This window comes from Rhipicephalus microplus, chromosome 6 (assembly GCF_043290135.1).
Source record: "Rhipicephalus microplus isolate Deutch F79 chromosome 6, USDA_Rmic, whole genome shotgun sequence".
Classification (NCBI taxonomy): Eukaryota; Metazoa; Arthropoda; class Arachnida; order Ixodida; family Ixodidae; genus Rhipicephalus; species Rhipicephalus microplus.
In genome coordinates, this window is record NC_134705.1 from 1,485,695 (window position 1) to 1,501,139 (window position 15,445).

At 39.9% G+C, this 15,445-nt stretch overlaps 1 long non-coding RNA gene across 1 annotated transcript; it reads right to left on the reverse strand.

Annotated features, from left to right (window-relative positions):
- Positions 1-11,985: 11,985 nt before the first annotated feature.
- LOC142765169 (uncharacterized) lies at positions 11,986-15,174 on the reverse strand. The gene is made up of 2 exons (XR_012884064.1): positions 13,205-15,174; positions 11,986-12,111 (listed from the first exon to the last, which is right to left on the reverse strand). It is a non-coding gene; the product is annotated as an uncharacterized LOC142765169 (long non-coding RNA).
- Between the last annotated feature and the right edge of the window lie 271 nt (positions 15,175-15,445).

Sequence of the window (15,445 nt, forward strand, 5' to 3'; positions counted from 1 at the left end):
TTAGGTTAGGTTAGGTTACGTTAGGTTAGGTTAGGTTAGGTTTGGTTAGGTTAGGTTAGGTTAGGTTAGGGTATGTTAGGTAAGGTTTGGTTAGGTTAGGTTAGGTTAGGTTGGGTTAGGTAAGGTTAGGTTAGGTTAGGTTAAGATATGAACCGCGCTAAATCCGCATTAAACAATGTCACTTAATGAGATGCTCTGTTTTTCACCATTACAAGTCGGGAACTGCGATATCTAATGTGAAAGCGCATGAAACCGTCGTAATCTTGTAGAAAACATTGTAAAGTAGCGAATAAAACGTTTTCTAACGATAGAAGTGCGAAGGTTAGGTTAGTTTGAGCTAGGTAGCGTCGTGAAACCACCAAAAACGATGTCATCTAACGAGATAGTGATGTTTTATTGCGAGTACAGAACTGCGATAGGTGAAATATTGGGAAAGCACACAAAATGGCATGAACTAGCCAGATACTGCGTCTTGTGCCGTTACAAGTGCGAAACTGCTTTATTGTGATATTCTCGTTAAAGCGCATGCAAGTATCGTGAAACCTTAAAGAACGATGTCATTTAGCGAGATACAGCGTTCTGTACTGCAATAGGTTGGTGAAAAACTGTGAGGTTATGCAAATATCGTAATTGTGAACGAAACAGTGTAATAGAGCGTTTTTAGATACAAGTGCGAATGTTAGGTTAGGTTAAGATATGAACCGTCGTAAAACCGCCAAAACAATGTCACTTAGTGAGATGCAGTGTTTCTCACAATTACAAGTCGGGAACTGCGATATCTAATGTGAAAGCGCTTGCAACCGTCGTTAGGTTAGGTTAGGTTAGGTTAGGTTAGGTTTGGTTAGGTTAGGTTAGGTTAGGTTAGATTAGGTTAGGTTGGATTGAGTTGGGGTAGGTTAGGTTAGGTTAGGTTAGGTTGGGTTAGGTTATGTTAGGTTAGGTTAGGTTAGGTTAGGTTACGTTAGGGTACGTTAGGTTAGGTTACGTTAGGTTAGGTTAGGTTAGGTAAGAATAATTTGGTTAGGTTAGGTAAGGTTAGGTTAGGTTAGGTTAGGTTGGGTTGGGTTGGGTTAGGTTAGGTTAGGTTAGATTAGGTAAGGTTAGGTTAGGTTAGGTTAGGTTACGTTAGGTTGAAGTATGAACCTTCGTAAAACCGCATTAAACAATGTCACTTAGTGAGATGCAGTGTTTTTCACCTTTACAAGTTGGGAACTGCGATATCTAATGTGAAAGCGCTTAAAACCGTTGTAATGTTGTAGAAAGCAATGTAAAGTAGCGAGTAAAACGTTTTCTAACGATAGAAGTGCGAAGGTTATGTTAGGTTGAGTTATGTTAGTTTAAGCTAGGTAGCATCGTGAAACCACCAAAAACGACGTCATCTAAAGAGATAGTGTTGTTTTATTGCGAGTACGAAACTGCGATAGGTAAAATGTTGTGAAAGCACACAAAACGGCATGAACAAGCCAAATACTGCGTGTTGTACCGTTACAAGTGCGAAACTGCTATGTTGTGATATTCTCGGTAAAGCGCATGCAAGCATCGTGAAACCTTAAAGAACAATGTCATTTAGCGAGTACAGCGTTCTGTACTGCAATAGGTTGGTGAAAAACTGTGAGGTTATGCAAATATCGTAATTGTGAACAAAACAGTGTAATAGAGCGTTTTTAGATACAAGTGCGAATGTTAGGTTAGGTTGAGATATCAACCGTCGTAAAACCGCATTAAACAATGTCACTTAGTGAGATGTAGTGTTTTTCACCTTTACAAGTTGGGAACTGCGATATCTAATGTGAAAGCGCTTGAAACCGTCGTAATGTTGTAGAAAGCAATGTAAAGTAGCGAGTAAAACGTTTTCTAACGATAGAAGTGCGAAGGTTATGTTACGTGGAGTTATGTTAGTTTAAGCTAGGTAGCATTTTGAAACCACCAAAAACGACGTCATCTAACGAGATAGTGTTGTTTTATTGCGAGTATTAAACTGCGATAGGTGAATTGTTGTGAAAGCACACAAAACGGCATGAACAAGCCAAATACTGCGTGTTCTACCGTTACAAGTGCGAAACTGCTATATTGTGATATTCTCGTTAAAGCACATGCAAGCATCGTGAAACCTTAAAGAACAATGTCATTTAGCGAGATACAGCGTTCTGTACTGCAATAAGTTGGTGAAAAACTGTGAGGTTATGCAAATATCCTAATTGTGAACGAAACATTGTAATAGAGCGTTTTTTAATACAAGTGCGAATGTTAGGTTAGGTTAAGATATGAACCGTCGTAATACCGCATTAAACAATGTCACTTAGTGAGATGTAGTGTTTTTCAACGATAGGTGAAGTGTTGTGAAAGCACACAAAACGGAGTGAACAAGCCAAATACTGCGTGTTCTACCGTTACAAGTGCGAAACTGCTATATTGTGATATTCTCGTTAAAGCGCATGCAAGCATCGTGAAACCTTAAAGAACAAAGTCATTTAGCGAGATACAGCGTTCTGTACTGTAATAAGTTGGTGAAAAACTGTGAGGTCATGCAAATATCGTAATTGTGAACGAAACAGTGTAATTGAGCGTATTTAGATACAAGTGCGAATGTTAGGTTAGGTTGAGATATCAACCGTCGTAAAACCGCATTAAACAATGTCACTTAGTGAGATGTAGTGTTTTTCAACATTACAAGTCGGGAACTACGATATCTAATGTGAAAGCGCATGAAACCGTCGTAATTTTGTAGAAACATTGTAAAGTTGCGAGTAAAACGTTTTCTAACGATAGAAGTGTTAAGGTTAGCTTGAGTTATGTTAGTTTAAGCTATGTAGCGTCGTGAGACCACCAAAAAGGACGTCATCTAACGAGATAGTGTTGTTTTATTGCATGTACGAAACTGCAATAGGTGAAATGTTGTGAAAGTACACAAAACGGCTTGAACAAGCCAGATACTGCGTGTTGTACCGTTACAAGTGCGAAACTGCTATAATGTGATATTCTCGTTAAAGCGCATGCAAGCATCGTGAAAGCTTAATGAACGATGTCATTTAGCGAGATACAGCGTTCTGTACTGCAATAAGTTGGTGAAAAACTGTGAGGTTATGCAAATATCGTAATTGTGAACGAAACAGTGTAATAGAGCGTTTTTCAATACAAGTACGAATGTTAGGTTAGGTTAAGATATGAACCGTCGTAAAACCGCATTAAACAATGTCAATTAGTGAGATGCAGTGTTTTTCACCATTACAAGTCGGGAACTGCGATATCTAAAGTGAAAGCGCTTGCAAACGTCGTTAGGTTAGGTTAGGTTAGGTTAGGTTAGGTTAGGTTTGGTTAGGTTAGGTCAGGTTAGGTTATGTTAGGTAAGGTTTGGTTAGGTTAGGTTGGGTTGAGTTGGGTTAGGTTAGGTTAGGTTAGGTTGGGTTAGGTTAGTTTAGGTTAGGTTAGGTTAGGTTAGGTTGGGTTGGGTTGGGTTAGGTTAGGTTAGGTTAGGTTACGTTAGGTTAAGGCATGAACAGTCGTAAAACCGCATTAAACAAAGTCACTTAGTGAGATGTAGTGTTTTTCAACATTACAAGTCGGGAACTACGATATCTAATGTGAAAGCGCATGAAACCGTCGTAATCTTGTAGAAAACATTGTAAAGTTGCGAGTAAAACGTTTTCTAACGATAGAAGTGCGAAGGTTAGGTTAGGTTAGGTTCGTTTAAGCTAGGTAGCGTCGTGAAACTACCAAAAACGACGTCATCTAACGAGATAGTGTTGTTTTATTGCGAGTATTAAACTGCGATAGGTGAAATGTTGTGAAAGCACACAAAACGGCATGAACAAGCCAAATACTGCGTGTTCTACCGTTACAAGTGCGAAACTGCTATATTGTGATATTCTCGTTAAAGCGCATGCAAGCATCGTGAAACCTTAAAGAACAATGTCATTTAGCGAGATACAGCGTTATGTACTGCAATAAGTTGGTGAAAAACTGTGAGGTTATGCAAATATCGTAATTGTGAACAAAACAGTGTAATAGAGCGTTTTTAGATACAAGTGCGAATGTTAGGTTAGGTTAAGATATGAACCGTCGTAAAAACACATTAAACAATGTCACTTAGTGAGATGCAGTGTTTTTCACCATTACAAGTAGGGAACTGCGATATCTAATGTGAAAGCGCTTGCAACCGTCGTTAGGTTAGGTTAGGTTAGGTTAGGTTAGGTTAGGTTTGGTTAGGTTAGGTTAGGTTAGGTTAGATTAGGTTAGGTTGGGTTGAGTTGGGTTAGGTTAGGTTAGGTTAGGTTAGGTTGGGTTAGGTTAGTTTAGGTTAGGTTAGGTTAGGTTGGGTGGGGTTGGGTTAGGTTAGGTTAGGTTAGGTTAAGGTATGAACCGTCGTAAAACCGCATTAAACAATGTCACTGAGTGAGATGTAGTGTTTTTCAACATTACAAGTCGGGAACTACGATATCTAATGTGAAAGCGCATGAAACCGTCGTAATCTTGTAGAAAACATTGTAAAGTTGCGAGTAAGACGTTTTCTAACGATAGAAGTGCGAAGGTTAGGTTAGGTTAGGTTAGTTTAAGCTAGGTAGCGTCGTGAAACTACCAAAAACGACGTCATCTAACGAGATAGTGTTGTTTTATTGCGAGTATTAAACTGCGTTAGGTGAAATGTTGTGAAAGCACACAAAACGGCATGAACAAGCCAAATACTGCGTGTTCTACCGTTACAAGTGCGAAACTGCTATATTGTGATATTCTCGTTAAAGCGCATGCAAGCATCGTGAAACCTTAAAGAACAATGTAATTTAGCGAGATACAGCGTTCTGTACTGCAATAAGTTGGTGAAAAACTGTGAGGTTATGCAAATATCGTAATTGTGAACAAAACAGTGTAATAGAGCGTTTTTAGATACAAGTGCGAATGTTAGGTTAGGTTAAGATATGCACCGTCGTAAAACCACATTAAACAATGTCACTTAGTGAGATGCAGTGTTTTTCACCATTACAAGTCGGGAACTGCGATATCTAATTTGAAAGCGCTTGCGAACGTCGTTAGGTTATGTTAGGTTAGGTTAGGTTAGGTTAGGTTAGGTTACGTTAGGTTAGGTTAGGTTAGGTTTGGTTAGGTTAGGTTAGGTTAGGTTAGGGTATGTTAGGTAAGGTTTGGTTAGGTTAGGTTAGGTTAGGTTGGGTTAGGTAAGGTTAGGTTAGGTTAGGATAGGTTAAGATATGAACCGCGCTAAATCCGCATTAAACAATGTCACTTAATGAGATGTTCTGTTTTTCACCATTACAAGTCGGGAACTGCGGTATCTAATGTGAAAGCGCATGAAACCGTCGTAATCTTGTAGAAAACATTGTAAAGTAGCGAATAAAACGTTTTCTAACGATAGAAGTGCGAAGGTTAGGTTAGTTTGAGCTAGGTAGCGTCGTGAAACCACCAAAAACGATGTCATCTAACGAGATAGTGATGTTTTATTGCGAGTACAAAACTGCGATAGGTGAAATATTGGGAAAGCACACAAAATGGCATGAACTAGCCAGATACTGCGTCTTGTGCCGTTACAAGTGCGAAACTGCTTTATTGTGATATTCTCGTTAAAGCGCATGCAAGTATCGTGAAACCTTAAAGAACGATGTCATTTAGCGAGATACAGCGTTCTGTACTGCAATAAGTTGGTGAAAAACTGTGAGGTTATGCAAATATCGTAATTGTGAACGAAACAGTGTAATAGAGCGTTTTTAGATACAAGTGCGAATGTTAGGTTAGGTTAAGATATGAACCGTCGTAAAACCGCCAAAACATTGTGACTTAGTGAGATGCAGTGTTTCTCACAATTACAAGTCGGGAACTGCGATATCTAATGTGAAAGCGCTTGCAACCGTCGTTAGGTTAGGTTAGGTTAGGTTAGGTTAGGTTTGGTTAGGTTAGGTTAGGTTAGGTTAGATTAGGTTAGGTTGGATTGAGTTGGGGTAGGTTAGGTTAGGTTAGGTTAGGTTGGGTTAGGTTATGTTAGGTTAGGTTAGGTTAGGTTAGGTTACGTTAGGGTACGTTAGGTTAGGTTACGTTAGGTTACGTTAGGTTAGGTAAGAATAATTTGGTTAGGTTAGGTAAGGTTAGGTTAGGTTAGGTTAGGTTGGGTTGGGTTGGGTTAGGTTAGGTTACGTTAGATTAGGTAAGGTTAGGTTAGGTTAGGTTAGGTTAGGTCACGTTAGGTTGAAGTATGAACCGTCGTAAAACCGCATTAAACAATGTCACTTAGTGAGATGCAGTGTTTTTCACCTTTACAAGTTGGGAACTGCGATATCTAATGTGAAAGCGCTTGAAACCGTCGTAATGTTGTAGAAAGCAATGTAAAGTAGCGAGTAAAACGTTTTCTAACGATAGAAGTGCGAAGGTTATGTTAGGTTGAGTTATGTTAGTTTAAGCTAGGTAGCATCGTGAAACCACCAAAAACGACGTCATCTAAAGAGATAGTGTTGTTTTATTGCGAGTACGAAACTGCGATAGGTAAAATGTTGTGAAAGCACACAAAACGGCATGAACAAGCCAAATACTGCGTGTTGTACCGTTACAAGTGCGAAACTGCTATGTTGTGATATTCTCGGTAAAGCGCATGCAAGCATCGTGAAACCTTAAAGAACAATGTCATTTAGCGAGATACAGCGTTCTGTACTGCAATAAGTTGGTGAAAAACTGTGAGGTTATGCAAATATCGTAATTGTGAACAAAACAGTGTAATAGAGCGTTTTTAGATACAAGTGCGAATGTTAGGTTAGGTTGAGATATCAACCGTCGTAAAACCGCATTAAACAATGTCACTTAGTGAGATGTAGTGTTTTTCACCTTTACAAGTTGGGAACTGCGATATCTAATGTGAAAGCGCTTGAAACCGTCGTAATGTTGTAGAAAGCAATGTAAAGTAGCGAGTAAAACGTTTTCTAACGATAGAAGTGCGAAGGTTATGTTACGTTGAGTTATGTTAGTTTAAGCTAGGTAGCATCGTGAAACCACCAAAAACGACGTCATCTAACGAGATAGTGTTGTTTTATTGCGAGTACGAAACTGCGATAGGTAAAATGTTGTGAAAGCACACAAAACGGCATGAAGAAGCCAAATACTGCGTGTTGTACCGTTACAAGTGCGAAACTGCTATGTTGTGATATTCTCGGTAAAGCGCATGCAAGCATCGTGAAACCTTAAAGAACAATGTCATTTAGCGAGATACAGCGTTCTGTACTGCAATAAGTTGGTGAAAAACTGTGAGTTTATGCAAATATCGTAATTGTGAACAAAACAGTGTAATAGAGCGTTTTTAGATACAAGTGCGAATGTTAGGTTAGGTTAAGATATGAACCGTCGTAAAACCACATTAAACAATGTCACTTAGTGAGATGCAGTGTTTTTCACCATTACAAGTCCGGAACTGCGATATCTAATGTGAAAGCGCTTGCAACCGTCGTTAGGTTAGGTTAGGTTAGGTTAGTTTAGGTTTGGTTAGGTTAGGTTAGGTTAGGTTAGGTTAGATTAGGTTAGGTTGGGTTGAGTTGGGTTAGGTTAGGTTAGGTTAGGTTGGGTTAGGTTAGTTTAGGTTAGGTTAGGTTAGGTTAGGTTGGGTTAGGTTAGGTTAGGTTAGGTTACGTTAGGTTAAGATATGAACCGTCGTAAAACCACATTAAACAATGTCACTTAGTGAGATGCAGTGTTTTTCACCATTACAAGTCGGGAACTGCGATATCTAATGTGAAAGCGCTTGCAAACGTCGTTAGGTTATATTAGGTTAGGTTAGGTTAGGTTAGGTTAGGTTACGTTAGGTTAGGTTAGGTTAGGTTTGGTTAGGTTAGGTTAGGTTAGGTTAGGGTATGTTACGTAAGGTTTGGTTAGGTTAGGTTAGGTTAGGTTGGGTTAGGTAAGGTTAGGTTAGGTTAGGTTAGGTTAGGTTAAGATATGAACCGCGCTAAATCCGCATTAAACAATGTCACTTAGTGAGATGCTGTGTTTTTCACCATTACAAGTCGGGAACTGTGATATCTAATGTGAAAGCGCAGGAAACCGTCGTAATCTTGTAGAAAACATTGTAAAGTAGCGAATAAAACGTTTTCTAACGATAGAAGTGCGAAGGTTAGGTTAGTTTGAGCTAGGTAGCGTCGTGAAACCACCAAAAACGATGTCATCTAACGAGATAGTGATGTTTTATTGCGAGTACAAAACTGCGATAGGTGAAATATTGGGAAAGCACACAAAAAGGCATGAACTAGCCAGATACTGCGTCTTGTGCCGTTACAAGTGCGAAACTGCTTTATTGTGATATTCTCGTTAAAGCGCATGCAAGTATCGTGAAACTTTAAAGAACGATGTCATTTAGCGAGATACAGCGTTCTGTACTGTAATAAGTTGGTGAGAAACTGTGAGGTCAAGCAAATATCGTAATTGTGAACGAAACAGTGTAATTGAGCGTATTTAGATACAAGTGCGAACGTTAGGTTAGGTTGAGATATCAACTGTCGTAAAACCGCATTAAACACTGTCACTTAGTAAGATGTAGTGTTTTTCACCATTACAAGTCGGGAACTGCGATATTTAATGTGAAAGCGCTTGCAACCGTCGTTAGGTTACGTTAGGTTAGGTTAGGTTAGGTTTGGTTAGGTTAGGTTAGGTTAGGTTAGATTAGGTTAGGTTGGGTTGAGTTGGGTTAGGTTAGATTAGGTTAGGTTGGGTTAGGTTAGTTTAGGTTAGGTTAGGTTAGCTTAGGTTGGGTTGGGTTGGGTTAGGTTAGGTTAGGTTAGGTTAGGTTAGGTTGGGTTGGGTTAGGTTAGGTTTGGTTAGGTTAGGTAAGGTTAGGTTAGGTTAGGTTACGTTAGGTTAAGGTATGAATCGTCGTAAAACCGCATTAAACAATGTCACTTAGTGAGATGTAGTGTTTTTCAACATTACAAGTCGGGAACTATGATATCTAATGTGAAAGCGCATGAAACCGTCGTAATCTTGTAGAAAACGTTGTAAAGTTGCGAGTAAAACGTTTTCTAACGATAGAAGTGCGAATGTTAGGTTAGGTTAGGTTAGTTTAAGCTAGGTAGCGTCGTGAAACTACCAAAAACGACGTCATCTAACGAGATAGTGTTGTTTTATTGCGAGTATTAAACTGCGATAGGAGAATTGTTGTGAAAGCACACAAAACGGCATGAACAAGCCAAATACTGCGTGTTCTACCGTTACAAGTGCGAAACTGCTATATTGTGACATTCTCGTTAAAGCGCATGCAAGCATCGTGAAACCTTAAAGAACAATGTCATTTAGCGAGATACAGCGTTCTGTACTGCAATAAGTTGGTGAAAAACTGTGAGGTTATGCAAATATCGTAATTGTGAACAAAACAGTGTAATAGAGCGTTTTTAGATATAAGTGCGAATGTTAGGTTACGTTAAGATATGAACCGTCGTAAAACCACATTAAACAATGTCACTTAGTGAGATGCAGTGTTTTTCACCATTACAAGTCGGGAACTGCGATATCTAATGTGAAAGCGCTTGCAAACGTCGTTAGGTTATGTTAGGTTAGGTTAGGTTAGGTTAGGTTACGTTAGGTTAGGTTAGGTTAGGTTTGGTTAGGTTAGGTTAGGTTAGGGTATGTTAGGTAAGGTTTGGTTAGGTTAGGTTAGGTTAGGTTGGGTTAGGTAAGGTTAGGTTAGGTTAGGTTAGGTTAGGTTAAGTTATGAACCGCGCTAAATCCGCATTAAACAATGTCACTTAGTGAGATGCTGTGTTTTCCACCATTACAAGTCGGGAACTGCGATATCTAATGTGAAAGCGCATGAAACCGTCGTAATCTTGTAGAAAACATTGTAAAGTAGCGAATAAAACGTTTTCTAACGATAGAAGTGCGAAGGTTAGGTTAGTTTGAGCTAGGTAGCGTCGTGAAACCACCAAAAACGATGTCATCTAACGAGATAGTGATGTTTTATTGCGAGTACAAAACTGCGATAGGTGAAATATTGGGAAAGCACACAAAACGGCATGAACAAGCCAAATACTGCGTGTTGTACCGTTACAAGTGCGAAACTGCTATGTTGTGATATTCTCGTTAAAGCGCATGCAAGCGTCGTGAAACCTTAAAGAACAATGTTATTTAGCGAGATACAGCGTTCTGTACTGCAATAACTTGGTGAAAAACTGTGAGGTTATGCAAATATCGTAATTGTGAACAAAACAGTGTAATAGAGCGTTTTTAGATACAAGTGCGAATGTTAGGTTAGGTTAAGATATGAACCGTCGTAAAACCGCCAAAACAATGTCACTTAGTGAGATGCAGTGTTTCTCACCATTACAAGTCGGGAACTGCGATATCTAATGTGAAAGCGATTGCAACCGTCGTTAGGTTAGGTTAGGTTAGGTTAGGTTAGGTTGGGTTAGGTTTGGTTAAGTTAGGTTAGGTTAGGTTAGATTAGGTTAGGTTGGGTTAGGTTAGGTTAGGTTAGGTTAGGTTACGTTAGGGTACGTTAGGTTAGGTTACGTTAGGTTAGGTTAGGTTAGGTAAGAATAATTTGGTTAGGTTAGGTAAGGTTAGGTTAGGTTAGGTTAGGTTGGGTTGGGTTAGGTTGGGTTAGGTTAGGTTAGGTTACGTTAGGTTAGGTTAGGTTAGGTTACGTTAGGTTATGTTAGGTTACGTTAGGTTAGGTTAGGTCAGGTAAGGTTAGGTTACGTTATAGTAGGTTAGGTTAGCTTAGGCTACGTTAGGTTAGGTTAGTTTAGGTTAGGTTTGGTTAGGTTAGGTTAGGTTAGCTTAGGTTAGGTTAGGTTGGGTTGGGTTGGGTTAGGTTGGGTTAGGTTAGGTTAGGTTAGGTTGGGTTAGGTTAGTTTAGGTTAGGTTAGGTTAGGTTAGGTTGGGTTGGGTTGGGTTAGGTTAGGTTAGGTTAGATTAGGTAAGGTTAGGTTAGGTTAGGTTAGGTTAGGTTACGTTAGGTTAAAGTATGAACTATCGTAAAACCGCATTAAACAATGTCACTTAGTGAGATGCAGTGTTTTTCAGCTTTACAAGTTGGGAACTGCGATATCTAATGTGAAAGCGCTTGAAACCGTCGTAATGTTGTAGAAAGCAATGTAAAGTAGCGAGTAAAACGTTTTCTAACGATAGAAGTACGAAGGTTATGTTAGGTTGGGTTATGTTAGTTTAGGCTAGGTAGCATCGTGAAACCACCAAAAACGACGTCATCTAACGAGATAGTGTTGTTTTATTGCGAGTACGAAACTGCGATAGGTAAAATGTTGTGAAAGCACACAAAACGGCATGAACAAGCCAAATACTGCGTGTTGTACCGTTACAAGTGCGAAACTGCTATGTTGTGATATTCTCGGTAAAGCGCATGCAAGCATCGTGAAACCTTAAAGAACAATGTCATTTAGCGAGAGACAGCGTTCTGTACTGTAATAAGTTGGTGAAAAACTGTGAGGTCATGCAAATATCGTAACTGTGAACGAAACAGTGTAATAGAGCGTTTTGAGATACAAGCGCGAATGTTAGGTTAGGTTAAGATATGAACCGTCGTAAAACCGCATTAAACAATGTCACTTTGTGAGATGCAGTGTTTTTCACCATTACAAGTCGGGAACTGCGATATCTAATGTGAAAGCGCATGAAACCGTCGTAATGTTGTAGAGAGCATTGTAAAGTAGCGAGTAAAACGTTTTCTAACGATAGAAGTGCGAAGGTTATGTTAGGTTGAATTATGTTAGTTTAAGCTAGGTAGCGTCGTGAAACCACCAAAAAGGACGTCATCTAACGAGATTTATTTATTTATTTATTTATTTATTAAAGGTACTTTCAAGGCCCGAAGGCACTACAGAAAGGAGTGGTTTGAACAATCGTAAGTGCAGTTAAAAAGTTAAAAAAAAAAAAAAAAAAAAACAGAAAACAGGAAAAAAAGAAAAATTCTACAGGGCATCATGTATGGCGAGCTTGAAGTCTTTTTGGTCCGTTATACAGGCGATGGAGGCGGGAAGGTGGTTCCAGGCGGCGCTTGTCCTTGGCACGAATGAATCATTATATAGTCTGGTGCGACAGGATGGTAGGCCCACCTTAAAGCGATGATCCATCCTTGGTGATATGAAGCGAGGTGGATGAAACAGGGCGTCCTTCAAATGGCTGTTATAATGATAGATTTTGTGAAAAAGGTTAAGGCGAGACAATGTGCGGCGCAATGAAAGATCAGGCAAGTTTAGGGTGCTCTTCATGGATGTGACACTGGAATGACGTGAATAATTCGATAAAATGAAACGTGCTGCGCGATTCTGAGTGGTTTCGAGAGACTGAATGAGAATGGCATGAGTTGGGTCCCATATGGCGCATGCGTACTCTAATTTTGGTCTGACCAATGTTTTATACAGTGTTAACTTGAGTGACGATGGCGCAGAGGAAAAGTTACGGCGCAGATAACCAAGCATGCGGTTAGCGTTGTTAATCACATATTCTGTGTGTTTATTCCAGGAAAGATTAGAAGATATGTGAACACCAAGGTATTTGTAATTGTCAACAGATGGTAATGGAATGTTATTGAGGGAATAAGTACGCGGACAGTGGGTGGTAGTGCGACGTGAAACTTGCATGCTCTTGCATTTAGATATGTTAAGTGTCATGAACCATGTGTTACACCATGCGAATATGCTATCTAGGTCGCGTTGAAGGTTAAGGTGATCGACATGACTGGTTATTTTCTGGTAGAGGACGCAGTCGTCTGCAAAGAGTCGGACAGTAGAAGAAGAAACACAAGAAGGAAGATCATTAATGTAAATTAAGAAAAGGAGTGGCCCTAAAACGGACCCTTGCGGTACACCAGATGATACTGCGGAATTAGGTGAACAAAAATTATTAGCTGTCACGTACTGGCTGCGGTTAGAGAGGAATTCTTTAATCCATGTAAGTACATTGGGGTCGATGTTAAGCTGAGTAAGTTTGAAAATGATTAGTGCGTGTGAAACGGAGTCAAATGCTTTAGCGAAATCTAAGTATATGCAGTCAGTATCAAATTCAAGATCTGCGTTAATAAACAAGTCGTTAGTAAAACACAGCAACTGTGTTTCGCATGAAACTGTCTTACGGAAGCCATGCTGATAAATGCTAAAGAAGGAATTAGATTCAAGGAATTCAATGAGGTGCGAGTAAATGACATGCTCTAAGATTTTCACTGGAATGGATGTTAACGATATGGGACGGTAGTTATTGGGGGAATGTACATCACCAGATTTATGCACAGGGACCACCTTCCCAGTCTTCCAGTCAGATGGCAGTGTGGACGTCTGTAATGACTGTTCAAAAAGTTTTGACAATATTAAAGAAGAATAGACTTGAGTACACTTCAACATTTTTGACGAAATGCAATCTGGACCAGCTGATGATGACACTGTCAAGTTTCCAACAAGTTTTTCGACACCAACTGCATCAATGATAATAGGGTCCATTGGCAAGAAATCGGTGCTTGTTAACTGTGGAAATATAGTTGGGATGCTGTTCTGAAAGTGTGCAGCAAATACATTACTCAGAACGTTGCAGCACTCGCTAAGAGCGACTGGGACATCAGACTGTATTAATTGGATATGTCGCGTTGTAGTTCCGCTAATGATGCTCCAAAACTTACGTGGATTAGAGCGCAGCAGCGAAGGAAGAGTTTCATCGAAAAATACTTTTTTGGCTTTCGAAAGCGCAGTACAGAATTCTCTGTTAAATGTCTGATAAAAAGACCAATGGTCTGTTCTGGCTGTTGATTTGGCGCGTCTGAATAGCCGCTTCTTTTTATTGCGCATGCGTTTCAACGTGTTATTGAACCACGGAGAACGAGGATTCGATGAAACTTTTCTCTTAGGTACAAATCGGTCAATTAGGGCTAGCAGTTTGTTCTTATAGTCTAGCCAGTTCTGTTCAATAGATCGCTGCTCAAAACCAGCAAAGAATAGGTCAACAAAAGATTGTAACTCTGTATTCATTCCATGAAAGTCCGCTTTGCTATAGTCTTGGATAATTTTTGTTCTTTTCTTGATGGAAACCCGTGCTTTTATTGTGAAGTGGATTATGCAATGGTCGCTAATTCCCGGTAGATGAGTGAAGGGTGAAGCTAGGTCAGGTGTACTGGTAAGTACTAGATCTAATACGCTAGCGGAAGTGGGAGTAACGCGAGTAGGAAAGTCAACAAGCTGGGTAAAGTTGAAGTCGTGACAAAAATTCAAAAATTCCCTACTTTCACCTGAGTTGTGCTTTAAGGTAACCGGGTCTCTTTCCCACATGATGTCGGGAAAGTTGAAATCGCCAAGAATGAACAAAGGTGATCTCGGGTATCTGACGAACAGCTGATTGACAACATCATGCAAGTCATTGCAAAAGGATGATGATGCAGTTGGTGATCGATAGCAAATACAAAATATTATTTCGCGAGAATCAATGAGCACGCGAACACAAACAAGTTCAAGTGAAGACATAACAGGAATAATATGAGAGGCAAGATTATCGGCAACCGCCAGCAGAACACCCCCACCAGACCGGTAATCGCGGTCGCATCGGTAAAATTTGTAGTGCTTCTCACAATCCAATATTTCTTCATTTCTTACTTTTGTAGAAAGCCAAGTCTCTGTCAGACCAACAATATCAGCGGAACAGGAATCAATAGCAGAAGACAGTTCGACGCGTTTATTCAGGACGCTGCGCACATTAGAAAAGAAAAAAGAAGCGTTTCCTGCGCAGCAACGAGACGGGCGTAGCTATGAGGTGCTAGAAGTGTCAGCACGTGCAGGTAGAGAGGGTTCTTTGTCCTTAGCTTGGGGTGAATTGATTTCGCGAACGCTGTCGCTTTCTGCGCAGTAAACGTAAGTTTTCTTGTTCATGACCAGTTTGTTAACGCGTAGCAAATACGGTTGCCCGGCTGCCTTAGCAAATTCCATTAATTTCTTCCTTGAGTTTCGCGTGCTTTTGCAAAAATCTTCGCTAGCTGATACACCAGTTCCTTTGAATTTTTGTCTCTGCATCAGGATAGCATCTCTAACCTTAAATGACGAAAATTTGACGATAATTGGCCGAGCTTTTTTAGCGGCGTAACTTCCTAACCTATGTGCTCGGGAAACTTCGGAGTCAGAAATGTGCATGTCAAGGTGTCGGGAGAGTAGATCACGAACATGGCCTTCAGACTGAGCCCACGTCTCATTAGGGCTGTCCGATATACCAAAAAACAGATATAATTGTTTTATTTCATGTACGAAACTGCAATAGGTGAAATGTTGTGAAAGCACACAAAACGGCATGAACAAGCCAAATACTGCGTGTTGTACCGTTACAAGTGCGAAACTGCTATGTTGTGATATTCTCGTTAAAGCGCATGCAAGCATCGTGAAACCTTAAAGAATGATGTCATTTAGCGATATACAGCGTTCTGTACTGTAATACGTTGGAGAAAAACTGTGAGGTCATGCAAATATCTTAAATGTGAACGAAACAG